An 11,921-nucleotide genomic window follows, 5' to 3' on the forward strand; every position below is an offset into this window, starting at 1 on the left:
TTAAATTTTAATAGCTTATCATTCTATCTTCCTTTAGACTCATTTTAAAGATATTTCTGTTTAAAAACAAAAAAGTGAAGGGAAAATACAGGTGGATTAAGTCCCTGGTGAATCCCCTCTGACCATGGGCCAGGAGGGATGTGAACAGCCTTGCTAACCTGCAGGGTGTATTGGAAAGTGGATTGCTGCAAACGCAGTTAGATGAAAAGTTGGCACCCTAACATTTTATCTCACTTATGACCCATTTAAATCTGTTCTAGTTTTATTTTTTTTCTGCTTCCTTTTTGATTGAGGTTTTTGTCTATTTTACTTTTTTATTCTTGTTAGGTTTTTGTTGTTGTTTGTGGTGTTTTTGTTTTTGTGTATGAAATCCAGGATAGGTAAATTTAGAGGGACAATAACTAGATTAACGATTCCCTGTGGGTATGGTAGAGGAATGTGGAGGGAAATGGGAACTGAAAACGATGAGTTCAAGAGTAAATGTTGGAAAACAGATTATGGTAATGATTGTACAACTCTTCTTGATGTGATTGAACTATTGAAGTGTATGATAGGTGATGTATATGATAATACAACTGTTGGGGGGGGAAGTACTATTGCTCTTGTTGGTATAGTTCAGTCCATTCTGATTCATAGCAGCCCAGTCTGACTGAGCGAAACGGGCCCAGAGGGTTCTACAGCCTGCAGTCTTGACAGAAGCAGAACTCCAGCTCTCTCCCATGGAAACGACCGCACGGTCGCTTTGAACCACCACCTGTTCTTGTTGAGACCACAGCCAAGGAAACCTTGTGGAGCAATGCTCTACTCGAACACTCGGGTCTCTAGGAGCTGCCATAGAGCCTGTAGAGCGAACACCAACACGACAGAGGGATTCCTCTCCTGGGTCACATGACCTCGGGCAGGTCACAGAAGCTCTGTGGACCTCACTTTTCTCATTGGTAAAAATCAGGTCTAATGGGGGCTTCACAGGGGTCTTGTGGGGATTAAAGGAGCTACTGTAGGTAAAGTGCATGAAATAATACTTTAGATAACCTAGCACATAATAGAAGGAGCCCTGGTGGTGTGATGGTTAATCATTGGGCTGTGATCCACGTGGTCAGCAGTTCAAAACCACCAACAACTCCACAGGAGAAAGACCGGGCTTTCGACTCCCATAAATAGCTACAGTCTCAGAAACCCACAGCGGGTTCACTATGAGTAGGCATTGACCCAATGGCAGTGAGTTGAGTACATAGTAGTTATCATTTATGTACTAATATTAATCATTATTATTTAGTTTCAGATATGCCCTGAAAACGTTTGGTGATCTTTCAAACCCTGAGATTCCAGGGTTTATCAAAAGTTGAGCAGACATGGAGAAAGCAAAAGTGTTTACTCTCAAAGGAAATCTCACTGCCACTGAGTGAACTCTGACTCAGCGGAAAGAATAAACACTTATTGGGAATCCACTCTCTGTCAGTCACAGCTGTTCCGGACTGAGCTGCTAACCACAAGTTCAGCTGTGTGACCTACCAGCTGCCCCTGGGGGAGCAAGCTGACGTTTCTGCCCCCACAAAGACTTCCAGCACTGGGAAGGCTGGCAGGGAGCTGGGTGGGGCTGGTGCCGGATGGTGAACACACTGTGGAGAATGAGAGCACACTCCCACGCTCAAGAAGCTCACGGTGTTCTTTGGCAGTTTGGGGGGCTCCCATACCACCTTGGAAAATTGACTAAATTCTATGGGTCCTTTCATTAGAAAGGGTGATGCCGTCTCATTCTTGTAAAGACTCACAGTCTCAGAAACCCACAGGTCCCCTTGTCCCGCCAATGGCAGAGCGGGGAGAGCTTCTAGCACATTTTCCCTGGGCTCTGCTTACATCAAAACGCAGTTGAATGTTGGCGACACCCAGTCAACTACGAATGTTCTCTGGCCCCACACCCCTCCTACCTCCTGGGGGTGCTTATCTAGCAGAAAGCAATGTGCCTGCTAGACTTTCGGGAGGGGCACGATTAGATGTGGACTGGATGAAGTAGAGAGATCAGAGCAACGCATTGTGACCCTTGTTTTCGAAGAAGGGGTACCAAAGATAAGACATAGACACACAAACACACATGCTGTGGATTCTACTGCAACTCCTCTTTTAATTATAAAATTCAATTTCTTATCAAATCAACTCCAAAAGTTCTCCTGTGACCACAATTTCTGGAATTCAGCCCCACCCTGCCTATAGAAAGGAGCGCTGGCCGCACACAATGATGAAGCGGTTGACTGTTTGCTGAAGAAATCAGTAGTTCAAACCTACTAGCCTACAAAGAAAGCTTTGGCAGTCGACTTCTTGAAAGATTCACACACACACACACACACACACACACACACACACACACACACTGCCATCAGGTCAATTTGTACTCCTAGCAACCCTGTAGGACAGAGTAGAACTGCCGCTTCGGGTTTCCAAAACTGTCAATCTTTTTACAAGCGCAAACTGCCTCATTCTTCTCCTGGGAGCACCTGGTGAGTTTGAACCGCCCAACACGGGACTCACTATGACAACAGGGCCTTAGAACTCGGGCTCCAACAGGGAGGAGCTGAGAGTCAAGGACGAACTGACATGAGATACAAAAGGCTAGCACCCTGGGTGTGATCTCTGGTCCAGCACCCCAGGTGGAACAGGCTGCAGCCCATCTTCCACCATGACCACACCTTCCTGTAGCCTTTCCCCGCCCTGTTCTGCTTCTCTAACACCTCCAGAACACCACTTCAACAAGCGTCTCCCCCCGGACTGTTTCTTGGAGCCTGGTCTGACACAATCATTGTCACCACCATTATCATCACCGAGACCAGAAAACCGACTCAGAGTAGTTCCATGCCGTGTCCAAGAGCTAAGGTTGCGAGCAGAACTATGTTGCAGGCAGGCAGTAGCTGCGCTGTCGTTTGTTAGGCTGGAGCAGGGTTAAGGACCTTTTCCTGCCAGTGGCCATTTGGGTATGCATAACATCATTTGAGGGTCATACTGTCTACAGATGGACTTTGGATCTCTGCTCCAACCCCCCTCATTCTCAACAGTACGTTTTGGTTTGTTATGTATCTACTGATGTCTGTTACCCAGTCCCTATAACTCCTCATGATCATACCGGCAGTGTGCTTCTGCCATGTGGACGTGCTTCACTGCTGAATGGTGGCTTGTGTAACTTCAAGTCCAAGTAGACAGCCTCATCTTTCACCCTCAGCGCGGCTGATGGGTTTAAATGGACAACATTGTAGTTAGCAGGCCTAGCCCACAGCGCCGCCGGGGCTCCTCCATAAAGATTATATCAAGTCAACCCCGCAGGGCAGTTCGACTGGAGATTCATGGGGTCACCCAGAGTCAGCGGCCCACTTTAACAGGTTGCTTTTAATACACTCGTCCATCCTCAGAAGAATGGACAAGTGTGCCTTAGAAGGACAGGATGGCAAGACTTCCTCTCACGTACTCGGGGCAGGTTATCAGGAGAGACCAGTCCCTGGAGAAGGACATCCCAGGCTTGGTAACGTAAAGGGGCAGCAAGAAAGAGGGAGACCCTCAAGGAGATGGGCTGACACCGCGGCTGCCCCCCTGAGCTCCACCCACCATTGGTGGGGCAGGATGGGGTTTGCTCTCTGGTGCAGAGGGTCCCCCTGAGTAAGAGCCTCCTCCAGCGAACCTAAAAACGACTTTGTAAAAGCCGGCTTTCTACCTTAAGAACAGTATTTCCTCACTGATTCGTGGAAACTCTTTATATGTTATGGACTTTAAGTCCTTTGTCACAGACATTGTGAATATTTTCCTCCAATGGGATTCTTTCCCAACCTCCTTTACAGTAGGCTTGATTGAACAGAAGTTTACATTTTAACGTTTCCAAACGTATCCATCTTTTACAGTTTCTGGGTTTCATAACATAGCTGGAAAATATAGCTTCACAAGCAGATCCCGAGTTCGATTTGTGGGACTCGACGTTACTGTGTGGTGAGCATTATGTAGCCTTTATTAAGCTCTTAAAGACACCTCTTTGAGGCAAGCTGATTTTAAAAGTCCGTAAATGCAATTTAGTATTAGGCTAACTAATGAAAAACGATTACAGAAACATGAACACAAATCCCTTCGTTTTCCACAGACCCACTGAGTAGGAAGACTCAAACCACCAGCCTCTCAAACCACCAGCCTCTGGGTTAGCAGCCCATAGGGCACTTGTGCCACCCAGGCTCCACATTCAAAGAAAAGTGATTATCTCCTGAATTGTTGGAAAAGCAGCTATTTTTACATAATGCCTACATATTCCCATTTGGGGGAGGGGGTTGAGAAATTACACAATAGCACAAGGAACCAAAATTTCCCTCCTAATTACATCTCCCCGAATAACTACAATTTATATATTACTATTTATTTCTAGTCTCTTCTCTAGTGTCATGTACTCATGGATTTTGTGATAAAACTGGGTTCATCCTGTTCTGGGATTTTTCCCTTGTTTTCCCTCAGTCCATATCAGCTCGTAAACTCTCGGAGGGAGAACTGAGAGTGACTACACATCACACACTCTGTGAGGGACTCGGCCAATAGGATATAAGATAATTAAGCATGTGCCCAAAGAGTCTTCTTTATTTTTTTTCTAAAAAAATTTTTTATTTATGTTTTTAAAGAAGCGTAGGCTATGTACCTGCACAACCCCCCAAGCCCCCAAACAAAGGAAATCAGTAATAATAGCCTGTCTTCTTTTTTAAAAAGACCTCTTTACCCTTTGGTCTTTTGTGGCCTCGCCTGTGTTTATCCCCAGCTGTTCGGCTGTTTTATCCTGAGAACGTTTTGTTTCCATCCAGTCCCCTTTCCCCAATCATCACCATTTTGTCCTGAATGCCACCATCGTCCGGCGACGCTTCTGTGGACTGCTTCCCTAGGAGACAGGGACGGCGTGTACTTTTGTTTCTTGCCATTTTCTATAAACCTAGCCCCCTGCGCACCACCAGCTCATGTCACTTGAGAGACACTCTTCATTCCTGACAGATCTCTCACTTGCTGGCAGTTCCCTGTGACGTGTGGGCTCTGAAGTTGTGTAGCATCACGGTCACCTTCCAGCTGCTGGAGGCTGAACAAGTCCCTTCTGCTCAAGGAAGCCAAGAGGGCAGTGGGAGCACAGATGGGGCGGCTAGATGGCGCTCATGCCCACGCATTTGGGAGGCCTTGCAGGGAGATGTGGGAGATGCCTTCCATTGGACCTCAGTCCTGAGCAGTTTACAACCTCGAGGGGAGGGAGAGGGTGACAAGCTTGGGCACATGAAATACCTGAAGAGAAAATTCCATATAGGCACTTAGTCCGCCAACTGTAAGGTATGGCCCTTTCGAAGAGAACCAACATCCCTACAGCATGGCAGATACCATTTCTTCGCTGGAAACCATCCGCCCAGCCCCCGTCAGGGAGAAGTACTGTGCCTTTGAACTCTCCTTTGTCAGCGGAAGCCAGGAGACAAGATTTCCTCCCAAATCACAGATGCTGACATCAAGTCCAAGCAGCTTGCTAGCAAGTTCACTCCTTGCCACAGTGCACTGGCTCAAGAAAAATGCTGGAGGATCAGGTATCAACATGTTGGCAGCAGTTAGCCCTGGAGAGCAAAGAGCATCGGGCTAGTTCCTGTGTTAGTCTGGGTTGACTAGAGAAACAAATCCAGAGACGCCCACATGTGTGTAAGAGGGAACTTTATATCAAAGAGCAATGGTACATTAAGAAAACATCCCAGCCCAGTTCAGATCAAGTCTGTAAGTCAGATGTTAGCCCATATGTTGATATTAGTCCATAAATTCCTCTTTAGACTCATGCGGCCATGCAATGATGCTGAATGCAGGAAGATCACAGGCCAGTGGGTGGAAAGTCTTGTGGATCCAGTGGCAGTGGAAGCATCTCAGTGCTGGCGTGGGTCTCCATGTAGCTCCTCCAGCTCCAGGGCTCTGGCTCTATCAGCATAGCTCCTTGTGGCTTGTCAACAGAAATGTCTCGCAGGGGAGTATGTGTGTCTGGCCTTCAGTGAGCTATTTATCTCCTTCATGTCTCCAAATGAGGTCATCAAGCTGCGACCTGACTGACAGGCGGGACACCACCCCTCTGCAAGTTGAAAGGAGACTATGTAACTGCCACAGTTCCCTATGATCCCCTGGTGCATAAACAAGAGTGGTATCGTGGGCTGTGAAATGGGCCGCTCACCACAACTTGGCAGTCCAAGGTCTCCTACCTGCTCCTCAGAAGAAAAATGAGGCTGGCTGCTCCTTGTGTAAAGATGTTCCATCTTAGCAAGCCACAGGGGAGATATACTCTGTCCCCGGGGCCACTGAGAGTCAGAATGAACTCCATGGCAGTGGTGGATGCATCACCTATCACGGCTGCTTCCCCAAGGCAATCGTTTTTCTAAGAAGCAATCAGAGAGCAGTGTAAGACATCACTTAGCTGCCGTTCAAAGCGGGCTCAGGTTGTGCGAGGGCTTCCAGCTCATGCATGGAATGGGGCTCTTTCAGAAAAGGAATTCAAAAGAGGAGCACAAAATTAGGAAATCACAACAAATTACAAAAAACGTAAAAGATGGCAGACACCTGAAACATAACAAAATTCCCCCAAAGAACACATTTCACCACTATTATTCTCCTTCTCCTGTGGGTTTGGTCTTTGCCTGCCAGCATACTCTTTGTATGAGTGTCCCTTGATATAACAACCATCTGGCACTATCATTTTCTGTAGAGAGAAAAGAGTGCAATGTAACTGCATCTTTAAATGTCCTATTGTACTGAGCTGCATGATTGTTTCATTGCCCGCGGGGAGCTGGATGGACACCCTGGCTGCAGCAATGGTGGGCTCAAGCCCTGTAACATTGGGAGGAAACCTCGGGCCCAGGCACTGTGGCATTCAGTGACCCGATAAGGAAGGGACCGCGAACTACAGAGATCATTCTTAGTTCGACTCCCCCCAAATAGTCATGGCTTCTTAAATAGAATAAAGACTAAATCTGTGACAACCGAGTGGATTATGACTCACGACGGGCCGGAAGTGACCTAAGGACCCCAAACAACCACGATTACCCTGTATGGTCCTGTAAGGAGGCACGGTGGCACCGTCTGGGAAGTGCAAACCCACCAGTGACATTAGGAGAGGAAGATGAAGTGATCTGTTCCTGTGAAGATTTCATTTAATCTTTTGTTTTATTTAAGACGCCATGACCATTTAGGGGACTCCGGCGATGGATTATCTATGCAGCTCACGGACTCTTCCCTGTTGAGTTAAGGAACTATCAGTGACTCCAGGACAGTGCTTCTCCACCTTCCTCACGCCACGACCCTTTCATCCAGTTCCTCATGTGGTGGTGACCCCCCAACCACAACATTATTCTCGTTGCTACTTCCTAGCTGTAGTGTTGCTACTGTTATGAATCGGGCAACCCCTGTGAAAGGGTCATTCGACCCCCCCAAAGGGGTCACGACCCACAGGTTGAGAACTGCTGCTCTAGGGTGATCTCAGGATAGGTCTTACTTAGCATATCTCGTGCAACCTAAGTGTTCCTGAAATAAGAAGCCCACACCTGTACATCTGTAAAATATTGTACATCCTCCACGGCCATTGATTCTGACTTACAGGGACCCAATAGAGGGTTTTGAGACTATAAATCTTTATGTGAGGAGACAAATTCATGAAGATCAACTGGTGGGTTTGAACCACTGACCTTGCAGCTAGCACCTCAACACTCAACCCACATCGCCATCCATTAAAAGAGAAAGAAGGAAAGTAATAAAGAAAGCGAGTGCCATCAAGTCATTTCTGACTCATAGTGACCATACGGGGCAGAGTAGTATTGCCCTTAGATTTTTCTAGACTATAACCTTTACCGCAGCAGGTCACTGGGCCTTTTCTCCTGTAGAGCCTCTTTACCATTGTGCCACCAGGGCTCCTTGGATCAGGCATAGTCACATGTTCAAAAATAAAACAAACCAACCCGACTGCCAGCAAGTTGATTCTGACTGAGAGTGACCCTACAGCATAGAGTCGAACCGCTCTTTAGGGTCCCAAAGCTGTAAAGCCTTACAGAGCAGAAAACCTCTTCTTTTCCCTACAGGTCAGCTTGTGGGTTTGAATCGCTGACCTTGCTGTTAGCAAGTCAGTGAGGAACCCACTGTACCACCAGGGTATGGGTTCCATGCGGCATAATCGACATAGCTATGTCCCAATAGGGCCCCTGATGCTAAGTGAGTACGTGTTGAGGACACGCAAGAGTGAATGGCAGTTTTGTGACTCTGTATGGAAACCCCTCCTCCTATTCACTGCCATCAAGAGGATGCTGACTCATAGCGACCCTATCAGGAAGGGGCTGGGAACGACACAGATCACTCTCTGCTCAAAGAGTCATGGCTTCTTAAATAGAATAAAACCTAAAACTGGTAACAACCAAGTGGATTATGACTCGTTTCAACCTTACAGGACAGAGGAAACCTGTTCCCTGGGGTTTCCACTGCTGTGAACCTTCTGAGAAACAGACGGTCGCTCCTGCAGAGACACTGGTGCATGCAGCTCAAATCCCTTCCCCTTGGCAGCCAGGCCCTGCAGTCGCACCGCTCCATGCTGGGAAAGGGATGCAGGAAACAGGCTAGGCGGAGGCAGTATTCTTCACCCATTGCGATTAAAAGATAGGACTTCCACATTTTACGAAAAACAGCTGGCCATTCGAGCACATCCAAGCACCCTTGGAAACCTTGAAAGTGGCCCTTACAACGAACAGATGCTAAAGATATTGCGTCCTTTCTCTTGACACGAGCTCTGCCTGACTGGTGAAGGCGATGACTGCAAGGCTGGCTACGTGCGTAGAAAAATCCACGTGGGCTGTGGGCTGCCTTAGCAAGAAAATCTAGGAGCTAGACCTGGAGTTAGGCCTTGAGCTATCAGTAGGATGCACGAAACAGAGGAAGGAAGAGGGCCTAACTCCGTTTCTGCAGGCTGCCCAAAAAGCCGGCATATGGTATGTATGTGGATGTAAAATGTATTCTCCTGCCAATAGAAATAAGTTCCCCCCACTGACTTAGAGTGACCTAAGAAGAGCCAGCAGCAATCCATTTACACATCACTAAAGAATGAGGACCAAACCTTCTTCCCTGCGTCACCCCCTCCCAAACAGCAAATCATCCCTCCCAAGCCAGGATCAACCAAACTGCAGGCGTTTGGCACACATGAATCCACCATCCACCTCGTTCCAACACCAGGATCCAAGAATGTAATGCTAACCCTGGGGCTCAGGGGAGGGAAGGAGTCCCGGAGGCCCAGGAGTAAGTGCTTGGCTGCTAACTAAAAGGTCAGTGCTTCAAATCCACCAGCCACACTGTGGGAGAAAGATGAGGCAGTCTGTTTCTGTACAGATTTACAGCCTAGGAAACCTGAGAACATCCACTCCATCCTATTGGGTTGTCTACGAGTCAGAATCGCCTCAATAGCAATGGGCAGCTATTGAAAAGCAGAGGGAAGAGGAGCAGAACAGGCCTGAGACAGTGTTTTCTGAGTAGAAGCAGGAAGCCAAGCCTGGTGAACGAATACCTATTCAATCAATGACAGGAAAGAGACTTGGGCCCAGCTCTCATCGGGCTTTTATGTTAACATCGGTGTGCCTTCACATCCCTGAGGAGCAGGGAAGTGGTTCCCTTCGGCGACAGCAGCCAAACAGACTTCCGTAGGGCAGTAAGTTGACCTTCTCAAGAGCCCTGGTGGCGTAGTGGGCTACAAGTTGGGCTGCTAAGCACAAGATCAGTAGTTCTAAACCACCAGCCGCTCCAAAGGAGCTGAGACTTTCTACTCCTGTAAAGAGTTACAGTCTCAGAAACCCACCGGGCTGTTCCACTCTGGGGTTGCTGTCAGTTGGAATTGACTCAATGGCAGTGAGTCTTGAATGAGTTAATCTTGGCCGTGGCCTTCTGCCTCTGTCTTTAACACACTAGATGTAATCCTCAACTTTGCTCCTCTCGCTCCCAGGCGTTATTCTGTACCGCTCCAAAAGACCTGGCGTATGAAGACTTTATAATCTGCTCTAAGCAACCCAGAGTCAGGCAACAGCAGCTATAACTGAGGAGCACCAAGATCTGCCCAGTAAAGAGGGAAGTCAGGATTCTCATTTATTCAACAAGCCTTTATGTAGCCTCCTGTATGCCAATAGTAGAGAGCCCTGGTGGCATGGTGGTTATGCATTGGGCTTAAAGCCACATGGTGGGCAGTTTGAAACCACCAGCAGTCCTAGGGAGAAAGACTGGGCTTTTTTACTCCCATAAACAATGTGAACAGTTACAGTCTCAGAAATCCACAGGAGGCATGCTATGAGTCACCATTGACGCGAGGGCAGCTAGTTTGTTTGGTTTTTTTTTAATGCTAGATAGTGCCTTCGAAGCAAGAGGGATAGAGTGGTCTGTTGTTGGTAGCCGCCCCTGAGTTGGAATAAAACTCTGCCCAGGTCTTCAGGTTAAAGTTGGAGAAAATAAAAGGAAGCCCATACGAGCCAAAATATGACCTTGAGTCTATCCCACCTGAATTTTGCAAACATCTCAAAAACAGATTGGATGTATGGAGCATTGATGACAGAGACCTAAGGACCTGTGGGAGGACATCATTCATGAAGAAAGCAAAGGAAGGAAAGAAAGATTTAAGGGGAGGTCTGAAGAGAGTCTGAATTTGCCTTTGATCATAGAGTAGCTAAGGCAAATGGAAAGAATGAAGCAGTCAAAGAGCTGAATAGAAAATTTCAAAGGGCAGCTTGAGAAGACAAAGTCAAGTATTATAATGAAAGATGCAAAGAGCTAGAGTTAGAAAACCCAAAGAGAAGAACATTTCTGCTCACTAACGTCTAGGCTATCAATCTTTAGGCATTTCATTTCATTTTTTATTACTTCCAATTTTCCTTGATTTACATCTTATACATCCCACATTCTGATTATTAATGAATGTGTGCAGCCATTTCTTCTCATTTTGAATCAAGCCACAGTAGCAAATGAAGGTTCCCCAAAATTTTGCTCCGCCGACATCGGTAAGGTCAACTCTCCTTTGAGGAGGCATCTCTTCCTCAGTTGTACCTTTTTCGTCCCTTCCAATCTGGAGTAGCTCAGCCTCTGGCTCTATATCAGCCAATGTGCTGCTGCTGTTCATGAAGGTTTCACCGGCCGATATTTGTTATAAGTTGATTATCATGTCTTTCTCCCCATTTGTGTTCTGGAAGCTCTGCTGAAGCCTGTCTCCCACGGGTGACCCTGTTGGAAACTGAAGTGCAAATTGCACAGCAACAGCTCACAAACCACCACAGTATGACACGCTACAGGATGAGTGGAGGTTAACCGTATACCCTCACTTACTGACTATCTCATTATCTAACCTTTCACATCTACAACCAATACCTAGGAGTAAGGCAACAGTAATACTGGCTGTGATGGTTACAGTTATGTGTCAACTTGTCTAGCCCATTCTTCTCAATGCATGGCAGTTATTTAGCGATGTAATTTGGCAGTAAGCAATGATGTAATCATCCTCATTTTGCGTTCTTGTGTGGTTACCCTTCCTTTTCACCTAAATTGGATTTTTTTCATAATGGCGTGGTCTTTGGAAAATAGCCATGTCAATAAGCACCTAGTGGGTATATTGTGTGCCCTTCGATCAATGTCCAAGTGTCTAGCCCGTTTATTGGCCTATATATTTATTATAACAAACCCAGGCTGCTTTACCATTTCTCTAACCCCCACTTCCTTTCCATCCCCCTCATCCTGTTACTTCCTCCCTCATCTCTCTTTTCTAGAGAGCGAAGAAGAGAGCATGACTTGTAACCTCCACCAGGAGCTGGCATTCTACAAAGAAAGGTAATAGTTATGCAATGGGGAAAAGGGGAGTGTTCACGGGGAAAGCTCTAATTGACTCATTGAAATATTAAGATTTG

At 46.9% G+C, this 11,921-nt stretch overlaps 1 pseudogene; it reads right to left on the reverse strand.

Annotated features, from left to right (window-relative positions):
• The window catches only part of LOC105978922, a 46,489-nt pseudogene that overhangs the window by 30,208 nt on the left and 4,360 nt on the right, over positions 1-11,921 (reverse strand).

This window comes from Echinops telfairi, unplaced genomic scaffold (assembly GCF_000313985.2).
Source record: "Echinops telfairi isolate 266 unplaced genomic scaffold, ASM31398v2 ScPeMD7_7468;HRSCAF=8506_0, whole genome shotgun sequence".
In the NCBI taxonomy this organism is placed as follows: domain Eukaryota; kingdom Metazoa; phylum Chordata; class Mammalia; order Afrosoricida; family Tenrecidae; genus Echinops; species Echinops telfairi.